Source organism: Leuciscus leuciscus (genome assembly GCF_965113295.1).
Source record: "Leuciscus leuciscus genome assembly, chromosome: 20".
Taxonomy (NCBI): domain Eukaryota; kingdom Metazoa; phylum Chordata; class Actinopteri; order Cypriniformes; family Leuciscidae; genus Leuciscus; species Leuciscus leuciscus.
Window position 1 is genome coordinate 10772724 of NC_138744.1, and position 15427 is coordinate 10788150.

The 15427-nt window shown below is 36.7% G+C and overlaps 1 protein-coding gene and 1 long non-coding RNA gene across 2 annotated transcripts in view; one reads left to right on the plus strand and one right to left on the minus strand.

The window, feature by feature from the left end:
- Nucleotides 1-11222, plus strand: part of LOC309483537 — an 88865-nt gene extending 77643 nt beyond the window's left edge. Inside the window, exon 2 of the long non-coding RNA XR_014200588.1 lies at nt 11018-11222. This is a non-coding gene — a long non-coding RNA (uncharacterized lncRNA). The remainder of the gene's footprint in view (nt 1-11017) is intronic.
- The window catches only part of fhl3a (four and a half LIM domains 3a), a 42421-nt gene that overhangs the window by 13680 nt on the left and 13314 nt on the right, over nt 1-15427 (minus strand). The gene's annotated exons all lie outside the window — the stretch shown is intronic.

A 15427-nucleotide genomic window follows, 5' to 3' on the forward strand; every position in this document is an offset into this window, starting at 1 on the left:
CTAAGCAGGAATTTAATTTGTGCAAAGTGTTTTGTTACTGATGAAGTGGCCTGTGGTTAAATACCAAAACTGTGAGCAAAACAGTCCTTGAAGTTGAAGATAGTAGTACAGATATTCTGTCATTTTGTGTATGTACATATATATTATATTATGTACTTTTGCACAGTACTTATATATATATATATACACAGTACTGTGCAAAAGTCTTAGGCATGTTAATATCAGATTTGTGTATGTCTGACAACAGCCAGTATGATCTGATCTCACCATCATCGAGTCCGTCTGTGATTACATGAAGAAACAGATATTTAGACTAAACAGAATATTAACATGCCTAAGACTTTTGCACAGTACTGTATGTATATATGTATATATATATATATATATATATATTTAGAGAGAGAGAGAGAGAGAGAGAGAGTTATTTAAATAACATCTGTCTTACATGATCAGAGCCAACTCCTGATGTTTCTGGTCTCTGGCCTTATAATATTAATAATCTTTGCTTCTAGCCATGTTATTGTAGCAATACTAACATACTAACAGCCCTTTTCCATGTTGCTGATTGCACAGTGATAGTGAATACTCTGAGATGACATGCAGCTTTGTCTCCAGCAGCGTTGATAACCTCACTCGGTTGTAGCGTTTTGCACTGTCGGTCACTTCCAGTAGTACAGACATACTGTCAGGCCTGCAATACTATGAGGGAAATAACTGTTTTAGTGACCATAGGCCAGCCCTTAAATATTTCAAAGCAGCTATCTTTTCGCCTTCTGGTCCTATCTGTATCTGAAGGATACGGCGGTCCTTCTCAGAACAGTCTGTGAGATTCTTGGGGAATGACAAGGCCACAAAGGCATGTTTGTCTAACTTCAGAGAGGCCAGACTGAAAGGGAGCAAGGCTGCAGGGGCATGGGTGGCGTGTTCACGCAGACCCCCTGTCCCACTGCAGTTTCAGAGACAACAACACTAATCCTCTGACCAAACTCCCATCACGCTCCACTTCACATTAAACAGGCCGGCAGTGCCTCCCGCTGGGAAACTGACCCGGGCCCTTCCTGTTCCTGGGGTCCAGCCAGAGCTCGGCCTGTCAAACGTCTGCCTGGGCAACAGGAGGCAATGGCTACTTGCCACCTCACCGTAACTATTATACAACGCCCTAAATTCAATAACTCGCTGACTTTTATATCGTCGTCAGATATAGATAACATATCATGCATTCCATTGCACAAATGGATTCTGTCAGTTTAATACAGAGGCTGCCTTGATTGACCACATCATCTTGGGCTTGTAATGAATGTAATATTCTGTTTGATATGAGAAAAGAGAAAAATGTACTGTTTATGTAATATGTAGCTTTTCTAATATTTAAAGGTAAAGTATGTGGTTTCTGCGACACTAGTTGCACCTAGTGATTACAAAAATAATTACTTTTGCACGTCGCACCTCCTCCAGCTCAAACATCACAAATACAGATCTTAAGGATGCTTTTGAAAGTACATCTCAAAAGGTAAGAGTAGGCTTCTTTTAATAAAAAAACCAACCAATTAGGAATACTTTTAGCTGTGTTATGTATCATGAGAAAGTAATTGAGTAGGCTAGCATGAGCGTCTCACTTATAATAAACCCATCCAACGTATTTGCACAGGGCACATTTCTTGACATGACACACCACGACTGAGACAGTCTACACTGGATACATCAAAGTAAACAATATAAACTGGAACATTTGTCTTTCTGAACTGGTGCATGATAATGCTTTATGGTAATGTAGGTGGGATTGGGTGGTCATAAACATACAGCCGGGTCCCCCAGTCCCGCGGACCTGCTATTTACTGCGTAACAAGAAAGGAGTCAACTAATTAAGTTCACAAAGTCAATCAAGTCGATCAGTAACATTATTTTCCTCCATAGCAATCTGTAGAAGGCTAGGCCAAGTCATTAATTATTTCATTCATTCTTTAGGTAAATACGCATCATAAAATACAATGCCTAGAAATCCCCCCCAAAAAAGTATCAGTACACTTTCTTCATTGAGTTGAATATCTTTGGACCGGAACTCTGTTTGTCAGATGACAGTCACAATGACAGTTGACTGATGTGAGCGTGATAACTTGTTGTTACGACGGACAAACACAACAGATATATTCACCTCAGAGAAGATAAATGGATTGTATTTTGTGTAGAGTTTTATTCATCTTGATTTCTCGCAAATTGTCTGTGTTTTCTGGGCGAGTCGTATTAGTGAACTGTGGTGCTGTCTCATGAATGCGCAGTCGAGCACAGTCCATTGGCCAAGGTCAGGATTTTCGTAATAATACATTAAATTTGATATCGTATACCTCAAGAACACTTCAAATATACAGCACGTTGCATGGGATCTTTGTGTCTTTTTAAAAAAGCTTGATGATGGTTACTATTAACTGCGTGAGCAGGACATTTTTTTGCTCGATGGTGTTTTAAGCCCCCAATGGCTCCTTAGAGGCAGCTAACCCTACCCTCAACCTTAAACCTACCCATCCCCTCGCAGCCTGGAAGGCACCATTGGGGGCATAAAACACCAAACACCCATTTGCTCAGGACGTTATGTTTTAGGCATGTATGTGTTAAGTTATGCATATGTTTAAATATGTTTTTAGGCTCCACTAGATGTTTTGTTTTAACAATTGATAGAATTTTATAAGTCTAATAATGTTTGTCATGTGTGCTGCTAGCATTACTTAATCTTATGGTCGGTTTCTACAAGTAGAACGTTTGCGGGTGCCGGCGGGAGTGGACACAAACATTGCGGGTATGGGCGGGAGTGGAACACACACGTTGCGGAAACTGCTCAGACATTCTGCGGGAGCAGGATTAAGAAAACAGTCCCACGCAGGGCTCTAGTATGGTTCACTTTGACCTCTTTTATCTTTGAAGGTCTAAATGCAGCGAAATTTTGCTTACACTTCTGTAACCAAAGCTGAATTTCTATTCCCATGTAATGGGTCATGGTCCCACAGCGCCTAAACACCCTTTGGCTCTGCCTGCTACGGTAGCCACGCCCCAAACTCTTGCTATAGGTTGAGCTGAAAAGAGACTGACAGATCTGAGCGGACCGCTCTCAATGTTTAGATGGTGCCTGGGGGAGTTCAATGGGTTCAAGATAAACCCATGAATGGCATACTAATAGTAACAATAAACTGGGTTAAGAGAATGTATATTAACATAACATTAACATCTTACATACTTCACCTTTAAGGGAAAAACAGAGTAAGGAAGGGTGAGTAGGATTGCAAAGGTTTATAAATTAAACTGGCGAGTGAAAATGTAGCATATGGATTTACAGACAGCAGCACACTGAGATCAGGCTGCCGTTGGAGCAGCTCCAGGAACAGTGATAGCTCTAGATTTGATTTACAGTCAGCAGAAAACACAACACCAGCAGATAATACTGTATATTATCTGAGGCAAAGGAGGCCTATATATATATATATATATATATATATATATATATATATATATATATATATATATATATATATATATCATGTATTATATATACTGTACATACACACCTGTTATATATTATACAGTATTCAGGATGCTAGATTATTTAGTTAAGGTTCAGTTTGTTACAATTTCACACTTTTGGTAGTTTTCATCAATTCGTCAACTATAATCTTAATTTCATTGACTAGATTATGCTAGACTAAATGTCAATTAATATGACAATGAAATATTATGTAATTTTAATTTATTTTATATTGTAATATAATTACAGTAGTAATTACTGTAATTTTTTTATATTGGTGAAATGTGTTGCATAAACCAAAATACTCATCTTAGCAGGTATTCTTAAGTTTCTTAGACCAAACATATTTTGTCCCAAAAAATAAGTGTTTTTATATTCACAATATTTTTTACCATTACAAATACACGACGTTAGTTTTTAAGTACAGGTAGGATAATGCTACAGTAAAATGACAAGTGCACACTTTTACACTGACTCCATACTGGATTTCAGAGATCAGACATCCATGCTGAAATGAATAGCTGACAGGTTCCAGGGACAAGATGGGATGCTGTCTGACAAACAAAACATTTATGGTTCTGTTGTAAAGCCACAGTATCAACATGAAAAAGCTGCGGTGAAGATGTAAATGTGCACTTATATTGCCTTTTAGGATTGGCTCCAGTCACATCAGATAAGGCAAAAAACAGCAGAGAGAGTAAGGGAAGAGAGGGAGAGAGAGCCTTATCGGAGGAAGCAGGGAGGCAATTGGCGATGGAGATGAGATAACATTCAAAAACAAATCCAAATGTTTATGCTCGCTCATTGACACATTATCTCCATTAAAGTACTTGGTGCACGACAGACAGATGAGATATACGAATTTCTCTGTCTACTTACATTAGGTATTTTTAAACATATAGTAGCTGTCTTCACACATCTGCTGTCATGTGCTGATGTTCTAGAACAGTGGTTTTCAAACATCCCAAAACTCTGAAGGAAACTACCCAATTCCATAAAATTATTACTTACCGTTTTAAGCTTACATTACATACCTATTTACACTAACTTATATTACATACCAACTTGAAATAATACATTTAGTGACTAGATACTAACTATAGCTAACTGGTGCTTGCCCAATCAAAAGTCAATGGTTTTGCTATGCAGTTGCTAAGGCGTTAGTTGCTAAGGAGTCCTTTTTGCGCATTGCTAGCTGCTTATTGTTTGTGGTTGCTTATCATCCATCCAACATGCAAAATGTCTAGATACATAAACTGCTGACCTAAAGGTTTGCCAGACTGTGGTTTTGTTTTTGATGAATTGAAATGAATTAGATTTACTAGCTACTTTTAGGTAATGAACCCAAATGAGCCAAATGTTCACTAGTTAAAAAGTGTGTAGGTTGTCTCTATCTCTACTCAACTGTTTATTGTTATCCAATGGGGGGAAAAAAAATGCTCAAGAATATTACAAAAATAATTATATAAATTAATATAATAATAACAATAAAAAAAATAGATGCGAGTAAAGAATATTTATATCTAGTAGTTTATTTTATTTATGAAATAAATTATTTATTTATTAAATATAAAATATTTATGAAAAAATAAATATTTATGAAAAGCATATATACATATATATACATACATACATACATACATACATACATACATATATATATATATATATATATATATATATATATATATATATACACACAAATTATAACAATTATGTATTGTAATCTGCAGACCAATGTTTGAGATTCCCTGCTCTAGAATATGCCTTTTGGTAATGGCTGTGCTTGTGAAATTGGGCCTTTGTTGTTTACTCTGGTGCGGATGATTTGACAGTGTTAGTAAATGATCTGTTCGACTGCCGCCACAGAGTTTAAATCCTACCCATTTTCTCTAGTGTGACCGTGATAACAGTTAGCATACATACTGGCCAGACACTCGACATCGCAACCGCAAAGGACTCGATCTCGCTGTCAAAGGACTCGATCTCGCTTACACCGTGAATCCATCTTCTGTTACAGGCCCAGCCATGTGGAACAGACGTCACTGACCACAGTTATCCTTCAGAATGACCATCATCAGCAAATAATCCAAACCGAGACAGCTTTGCAAAACAACAAGGTTTGACGTAAACCAGACAATGACCAGCATAAACAAGTTCTCTTTCTTTCTAACCCTTTTTATCGACCAAATGTACTATTTACCCCTGCAAAAGATTAAATCACTACTTGGATCATTGACGCAAGGAGTCAGATACTCTTGGCTGACTGATCAGTACTGGGTCTGTTTGCTCATTTTGAAGCCTCTTCTATTTTAGTACATGTTAGATGTGAGACAGGAACAAGCCAGAAGAACAGACACAGACCATGCATAACATGTCATTTCCAATGAGCCTTTTAAACACAGCCTTATTCCGCACGAGGATGGCACAGTCAGGTTCACCTCGTAAACATCAATGAACATTAATGAGCACCTGCTTAGGGAGCTAACATTAACATGGATGTCATTTTCCAAGCTTTTAAGTAGACGAGGGGTGTGAATATATATACTCTGAAAATCACCCTCACAAACCACAAGCCCTTCCAGAGGTATATGGATGTGTCTGTAAGCCATCATCCAAGGCTAACTCTAGCTCCCTTCACAACAGTAGTGACCTTAAATGAACCTTTTTGGCATTTTCACTATAGTTGTTTGACCTTTTACACTTGATCTGTGCCAAGACAGTTTAGCTAAAGGCTAGCGCAGCAGTCATTAAAGAGGACACGCAGAGCTACACAGTCAATTAGCAAGCCCTAAAGCCATTGTCAGCAGTGCTAGCTAAAGTCACTGTGCTTTAGCAAAGGCACTGAGGAGGAAGAAATCTTCTATTTCACAGAAACTTTACTCTAAATTGCAGCTCTGTATGAAAGAGAAAATAAGCCAAAGTGGAAAAAAATTCAAATAAAAAGAAGAGGCACAATAAAACAAATATGATGATGCTAACTTTACATTCAATCTGCAGCTATAGCTACTAAGCTAACTTGTGCTTGACCAATGCCCATACAAAAGTCACTGCCACAATGCTAGGTTTCTGTGGTGGTTTACGTGGTTTTGCTATGCAGTTGCTAAGGTCTTCTGGGTGTTTTTATTTTTTTGCGCATTGCTAGGTGGTTTGATTGTTTGTATTTGCTTATAGTGGTCGAATTTGAGATTTATTTATTTTTTGCTTGGTTTATCATCCGTCGTGCAAAATACATAAACTACCGTTCAAAAGTCAGTAAGATTTGTTTTTGTAAGAAATTAATACTTGATCAAAAGTGACTGTTAAGACACTTATAATGTTACAAAAAATCTATTTAAAAAAAGCTGTTCTTTCTATTTATCAAAGAATCCTAATAAAAGTATAACGGTTTCCACAAAAAATTAAGCAGCACATGTTTCCTAGGCACCAAATCAGCATTTAAAAATGTATTAAAATAGAAACCAGTTATTTTAAATCGTAATAATATTTCCGAATTTTTCTGTTTTTACCGTATTTAATCAAATAAACGATGAGTGTTAAGTGGTAGCATAGCACATTGACAGAATCATATTTATATACCATGAAATATATTACTTCACAGAATGCTATGAAATTATGGTCAACAAACAAACAAAAAACATGGTGACACTTCTTTCTTATAGCGTTTGCATTCATATTGCATCTGCATTTCAGGTGTGCTTCTCCTCAAGCTACTGCGCCAAGAAAAGGTGAAAATAGAGGTGGATTTATTCATCATCTTTATTTATATCCATGTAGATGGTTAAAAAAGGTCTCGCCTACATATTTCTTCCTGTGTAGAGAGAGACAGAGAAAAAAAAAAAAAAACTGCCATACATTATAGTTTAACATCTGCTTTCTATTGACAGAAGTATGCAGTTGACTCCAGAGTGCCAAAGTAGGTTTGGAGAGTCATTGCCCGAAGAATGCAGGAAGGGCTGTCTTTTCTTCACTTTTTGTGGTATTTGCCGGTAAGTGCTTCAGAGGCAAGAAGAATACAAAGATAGAAACTGACAGTATGAAGGGTGGACTGGGATGAAGAGAAAAAGGAGCTTTGTATGGTTTGAGTTGTATCAGGTCATGTAAATCAAGACAAACCAGAGAAAGACTTGGTGAATGAAATGTTCACAGCTTTGCTGCATTAAAAAAAAGGTGAGGATAATGCAAAATGAGAGCGGTGGAGAGTCAGAACAAGAATTATTCTTTTAACCGGGGTAAAGACGACTGAGGTTGGGTCATTGTTGGGGGAGGGTGTTCAGAGGATAATGTAAGACAGTAAGAAAGAGGCAGTGAGTATATTATTGCTCCAAGAACAAACAAAAACAATTGTAATCCCATGAGCCCGCTCGCTTTTCTGTTTCCCAGTGACTTCGCGGAGTAGAATTTTTGACCAAACATGGTCATTGGCGTCACTGTCCTCCATGTGTCATCAAACGTCTGTAACTGAATGCTTCTTTGCTTTTATGTCTGAGAACTGTAACCTAAAGTGACATACTGTCAGGTGAATATCAACACATGCTCTTTTTAAGGGATGATGCAAGAGAGGAGAGGCAGAATAGGGAAAGAAAAGAGGAAATGAAAAGCAAAGGGAAACAAAAGGGAATGGAAAGGAAAATAAAATGAATGCAAATGGAAAATGAAATGGAAAAAGAAAAGTAAATGTAATTGGAAAGAGGAAAGCAGAGGGGAAAATAAGAGGAAAGGAAATGGAAAAGTCAAGGAAACAAGAACGCAAAGGGAAAAGGAAATGGGAAAAGAAAAGGAAAATGTGTAAAGTAAAGGGAAAAGCAAACAGGAAAGTAAAGCAAATTGGAAAGAAAGAAGAAAAGGGGAATATAAAACAAAGGAAAAAAGAAAGCAAATGGGAAAGGGGAAAAGGAAATAGGAAAGGAAAAGGAAAGCAAAGCAAATTCCAAAGCAAATGGAAAAGGAAAGGGGAAGCAAATTGCAAAGCAAATGAAAAAGGAAAGTGGAAAGTAAAGGGAAAAGCAAACAGGAAAGTAAAAGTAAAGCAAATTGGAAAGAAAAAGGAAAATGTAAAACAGAAAGGAAAGAAGAAAGCAAAGGGGGGGAAAGGAAATAGGAAAGGAAAAGGAAAGCAAATTGCAAAGCAAATGGAAAAGGGAAAGTAAAGGGAAAATAAAACAGGAAAGTAAACTGGAAGGAAAGAGGAAAATAAAGGGGAAAGGAAAGAGGAAAAGATAAGTAAAGGGGGAAGTAAAAGGATAATTGGTGATGAATGGATTGACTGACAAAACTCAAATAGCAATATAAGTAACTCTTTCTCATTGAAGCTCTAATACACTTGAATTGAGTAGGACCAACGCTGAGCTGATCACTCATCAGATGTGAAGTGTGGACACTGGATGCCTGAGTACTGCCCGTCCCGCTCTGTATATTCTAGAACAACCCTACGATTAGAGCAGAGTGCTGCAGCGGCTTGGCAATGCTACACGTCAGATGTCTGGACTCGTTCTTCCCCATGCCGGGTAGAAAATAAAGACACAGAAAGGTGGTCTGGCAAACACAAGGGGCATTTGTAAAGCATTTCCTTAGGATAAGGGTGAGCTCCTGAATTTCACTGGTGGTTTTTCAACAGGCTGTAGCAGAGAGCTTTTTGACCTCTGGAACACTTGTCTTGATCAGATGTCTTTTGATGTTGTTGATGGAAACTGCTCTTGAGCACACTGCTCCATCCTCAACATGACAAATTATTTACAATGGTTAGAATAATCGCTGGTGAGGTAGATTGAGCGTAACATTCAAATTTGCCTTTCCAAACCCACTTCATAGGAATGCCCAATGACAGCACTGACTGAGACGTTGCTCATTGAGACAACAGTAAAACTGAAGAGCCTGAACTCATCCGCTCAGTTACCAAAACTTTAAAGTAAATCTTTATGTCGTTTTCACTCTTTTGTGCCTCTTTTCCACCCCAAACTTTGGACAGAAATATCTGAGAACCCAAGTCAAGTTGATGTGCTCTGACCTGTTTAATGTTATGAAAACAATGAGAACAGTGGGAACATAGTTGCGATAAGTTGAGTCAAGTTGTGATTTTCCTTCATGTGCAATAACATAGCAGGTCGTGAGGGGGTTCAAGGCCTTTCCTATTTGCTTTCTTTGTTTGTACTTCTTTCTGCTAGTCACAACTGATATTCGTTGGCATCACAATGTGGCCTGTTAGGTCTAGTCTCCAAGGTTTTTGGTGCTATCTCCTACATTCTTTCTCAAGCTGAAAGTGTTGTAGTTTGTTTTTTATACTTTCCACGCGAAAGGGTAAAACATGCAGTAAACATAATATTAAGAAAAGAAAAAGTATTTTAACGGGACTTTTTTTTCATTATAGGTTAATTATGTTAAATCTTTTATCACCATAGTGTACCATATTAGTAGGAAGTGCCTTTTATCTTTGGTCCAAAATGGGAATTTTGCACAGCCCTAATTTGGCCACTGAAGTATGCCTATTGTGACTCCAAAAAATGACATTTGACATAATGTGAAGTTCTCAGAAATTAAATTAGGTCATGGAGTCGTTAAAGCTCTCCTTTTGTTGAATGGTTTTCCACTCTGATCTTTATTTCTAGATTTCTGTACATACTATTAATACTAGATTTGCTTAACAATGTTTCCATTAGTGGCAAGCACATATGGAAGGAACATCTTTCTTATAGTGCTTGTTTTGCACATCACAGCAGATTATAAGAATGCATTCACGTAACACATGAAAGGGTGGGTTTAAACCTGGCTTACGCCATAACCACGGCACCGCATGAGCATAAGGGTAATTTGGGTCAAAAATGGTAGCTAGGTGGTCTTTGTCTCACTTTGTTCTTTAATGAAAAGTTACTAATTCAGCGAGGTCAGTCTTACCAGAATGAGAGCAGCAGTGGTTTCCAGGTCAGTCCAGGCATCTGCAAGCAATTAACCCTCAAAAACACTAATTTGGTGCCGCTATGACCGTCCAATGAAAATAATGCAGTGTCTTCACTCTTCACTAGTATTTTATAGGAGTATTTCACCAAAATGTTTTAATTGTCAATATTTATTCACCCTAATGTTGTTCTAAACTTTTGATCAAAATATTAGATATTTCAAAGAATCTTCATGTCTTTTTTTATCCAACAACAGTTCATAGTGATGTCTGTAAAGCTAAAAAAAAAACACACTATACAAGTAGTACACATGACTTATGCACTATAAAAGCTTCTGAAGCCATACAATAGATTTGTGCGAGAAACAGACTAAAATTTAAGCCATAATTCACTTATATTTTTTTTTAGATTGTTGAGCTGAACTCAAGAAGATCCGTCCAATTTGTCAATTAATTTGTGAACCGGATTAAAAGATGCATGTAAAGAACCGACCCAAATGGGTTAATTCATAATTCATCACTCACTGAATTGGTTCTTGTGGTTCTTGTACTTAATTGGGGAACTTGAGAGATGAAACCATGCTGATGGCCTGGGTCTGTGTTGGAGTAGTGAGTTTGATGTGTAATTAAACTCGAGGTTCTGTGGGGTGTGGACTGGATTGATTCCATTCCTAGAGCTTCTGAACAAATGGGTTTTTGGGGTGCGGATTGATGGGGCAGTGAACCGAGGTTACCCCGTGAGTCAGTCCTAGAGCTCCTCCTGTCCGATTTTAGGGGAAAATCGGGTCCATCGGAGATGTCCAATAGATTTCTTAGGCGTGCCAAAAGAACACCACAGACACAGTGTAATCAGCATGGGAAAATCTCAGAGTAAAACTGGGAGTTGTGAAAAATATGATACACCAGTGTTTTGTCAGATGAGAAGTTTATCTATGCATCATCTTTTTACTCTTAATTCATTTTATAACTGTATCATAGATCTCTTTTAATTTCTTTTATAACTATTTTAATTTTCCTTGCTTTTATTTTGTGATTATTTTAATTCCTTTCTGTAAAGGAAATATTTTTCCTTAAATATTTATTTTTCTATAAATATTTTTTTTTACTTTTTGTGCTACAGAAGAAAGTAAGCCATACAGTTTGGAACAACATGAGGGTGAGTAAATTATGACAGAATTACTACTCTTGTTTATGGAAGGCAATGCTTTTGAAATTTTTATTTAGCCTTGTATAAAATAAAGACTGGCAGTGCAGAAGGAAAAAGACAGATTATCTTTGTCCCTGGTGAAGGTAAGCTGATAGAAAGGAAAAAAAAACAACTAATAATGCCATAACATGTGAAGGGATCCAGCTAAGTACAGAAGGAAGCGTCCAGGATGATTTAGCATCAGAAGTCAGTCCAGGATACTATCCTTTTATTTTTCTACCATATTGTTTATGGTTTTTCTCCTTGGCAACATGTAAACAGTGCCCTGGCTACACAGAGCAATAAAATCAGTTTTCAGTGATATCTAGCTTCATCATGCGAATAGTATGGGCACATGGGTTTTCTTTCCTGTGTTGGCATATTTACTATTGAAACAGGATGTTTGGTTAAACGTATTGTAACAGTTTGGTTCCAGAAGTAAAAATACCATTCATTTTATCCATAGGGAAATAGCTTTTTATCAGTAACTCATAAACATTTAAAGACAGAGCTACCTTGAGCTCAGAGGTGTTTAATCAATGGTATATGGTTCTGTTGAAGCCATCAGCCCTTATTTACTGTACCAACCATAACTTGATTCTATGTGGTCTCGCTTCATTTGCATCAAACTACTTCTATATTTGTATCCACATACTGTTCAAAAGTTTTGGGGTCTGTAAGATTTTACAAATATTTTTTTAAAGAAGACTGACTGCAAATTTAATTTCATTCCTGTGACGCAAAGCTGAATTTTCAGCAGCCATTACTTAAGACTTCAGTGTCACATTATCCTTCAGAAATCAAATCAGTCTAATATGCTGATTATTATTTATGTGAAAAAGGGTTGTGCTGCTTAACATTTTTGTGATTGTTTAATGAATAGAAAGTTCAAAAGAACAGCATTTATTTGAAATAGAAATATTTTGTAACTATGTAAAAGTCTTTATATATGGTTGGTCACTTTTTATCAATTTAACTCATCCTTGCTGAAAAAGTTTATTTTTATTTTTATTTTTTTTATTACTGACTCCAAACTTTTAAACATTGGTGCATGTCTAATATTGTTTCTATACTTATGATCAAAAACTTTAAATCAGTTATTTTTCCATTGTTTTTGGTTGTCGCTCGCAATGCATCATGGGACTGTAGATCATTCCCTCAGCAAAGACATTAAGTACACAGTGTTACACCTTTTTTTCCCCTCCAAATAAGAAAATATTGTAATTATATATATATATATATATATATATATATATTTATTTATTTTTTGCCATAAAGGCCTGATGTCCATTGTCTTTTGTCCTGCAGTTGGCAATACAACATAAACTAGAGTGGCTTCCTGTTGTTAAGTGACCTATGCACTCTCAGCTGCATTGTGGGGGTCTTCCTTTATGTCAGCTGATCCCAAAATCAATCTATAAGACATCTGAACTTCTATAAGTCCCAGTAAAACTGTGCTTGTAACACTGTAATGCAGCTCTTTTTTCCATTGTAAATCAACTGAAAGACTCAGTTTTCTCAGGGGGCGTCTTCCTATAGCCCTTCATTCAGAGATCTGCCCACAGCATCTGACAGCTAGACAAACAAACACAAATTGTCAGTAACAAAAACAGAAGGCAAGACAGAGACAAGGGAGAATGATAATGGCGATGTGCGCACACCAAAACTAAAATAAACGCAGCAGAATATCTAGAAACAATGGGGTAGTTGTTCAGGGGGGGCCGACACTACGAGCAGCTGCATACACACATCTTTTCTCTTACTCAGTTGGTGGTTGCTTTCCACAGCGTATAACCACAACCCCACACTGGCCCGCTCCTAATCCAACAGACTAGATAAGATTATATAATGCTATAAAGTTTGGAAATGAGCTACACAAGACTGTCAGGTCTAATTCCCAACGGTGGATAAGAGAAAAACTATTCATTTGCGCTCTGGAATACTTGATTCTGATTCTCAGTAGTGGAATTCTGCAGTTTATTTTATGACTTCTAAACTAACCATTATCCCTGATTTACTATTATTTATCATAACTATTCATATTTTTCATACTTCTTAATTCTTGTATCACTCTTTGTAGCTTTGTGGCTGTCTTTGCACACTGTCTAGGCTATCTATAATACATCCGGGATCAGGAAAGGTCCTCTAGCCGGGACTCAAACTCAGGTCTCCCGAAGCACATGTCGGCGCACTTGCCCACGAGGCTATCGTGGTGTGATATATTTGAGCAAAAAGTATAGGCTCATTAATACCTTTGGCTTATTCAAAATACTACAAATTGCATACTTTGTCTTCCATAACAAATATACATTATTTGACAAATAAAACTTAGCTATACTTTGTACAAAATCCTATTGTATACTATAATGTATTTTGAAAGTATACTTTCAATGCATTGTTACAAGAATCATTACCTAAAATATTTTTTAATAAAGTGCAAATAAATACACTTTTAAAAAATAACCTGAATTTTCACTTCAAGTATATTTTTCTAAAATATATTTTTAGAAAATATACTAAAGTACAATTATTTTAAAGTGTGTTAAAAGTTGTATTGTGAAAATAGGTAAAAGCATGATGCTAATATACTTTTAATTTAAAGATAGTACATTTTTTGTTAGTATATTTGCAATGTACTATTGAAAAAGCGAATATATTTAAAGTACAGTAAAGTATACTTTTTTTTCAATAGGGTTGGCTTGACTACGTTTTCAAACAGCTAATAATGTGTTGCTAATGTTTCACAAACCATGTTGCCATTCGCCATCTCAGAGTCAGACATCAGCATCCTTAGAAATGATAGGAAAAGCCAAGTTTGTGATGATAGGAAAGAGGGGTCAGTTTCAAACCGCATTTTTGAGACTGTCTTTAGTACACTGAAGTTTTTAAGGAGAAAATACTCAGCAATGGTGTTGATTGAAGTATTTGCACATGGTTTGTCTTAAAGCATATTAAAAACATACATAGACATAGAAACAATATTAGAAACTTGATTTTCAACACAGGGGTCTTTAAAAACACTAATTAAACAGTTAAATGTATAGCCAATCTCATACTTTACTGTACATAATTGTGTGACACCTAAATTCACTTGTGGAATTTAAGATGAATGATATTCATTTTTAGGCTTTTCTGTTTTTAGACAAAATATTATAGAATTTTAATATAAGCCATTTTTGGTTATTGGTCATAACATGATATATCAGCCAGACTTTACAGACTTTATCCCTACCATATTCAGTGGTAACATGTAGCCAGTGAGTCAATATTGCAAAATATTAAAATGCTAATCACTAATTATTTATTCTGCATGATGTTAAACTGTGCTCACATAAAAATGAAAGTATCACACATATATTTGGCTTACATACAAGCAAAGAATTAGTCAGATTGTTTTAACTCACTGCAGAAAAAGAATGCTCCTAAATATAGACTTGCATGTGCATCTGCAGACACACACTTTTTTTTCCTGTGGAAGGATCTAAGAAAAACAACCGCCACTGGTGGCTGGATTGGGCTTAAACATGTCTCCCTTGGTTCTCTTTTATGACTCTCCAAGGACTCATCTAGACCACCTCCCTTCTTTTCCCCATCCTCTCTTTCTTTCCTGCCACGTTTTTCTGTAACCTTCAAGATAAATGTCACATGCAGAAAAGCAAACCCAGAAAAAAAACTTTAGCACATGGCTAGACGTATGCCTATAAATTGCCATAAAATGGGGAAGCATATACTTTGCATGCAAACGGCTGTGGGTGTTGGCGACCTCCAGGGGTCTTTTTTTCCCCATTTCCATTCACAGGGGACTAGGCTCCAGGCACCAGAAAGCAGAGCACTGGCC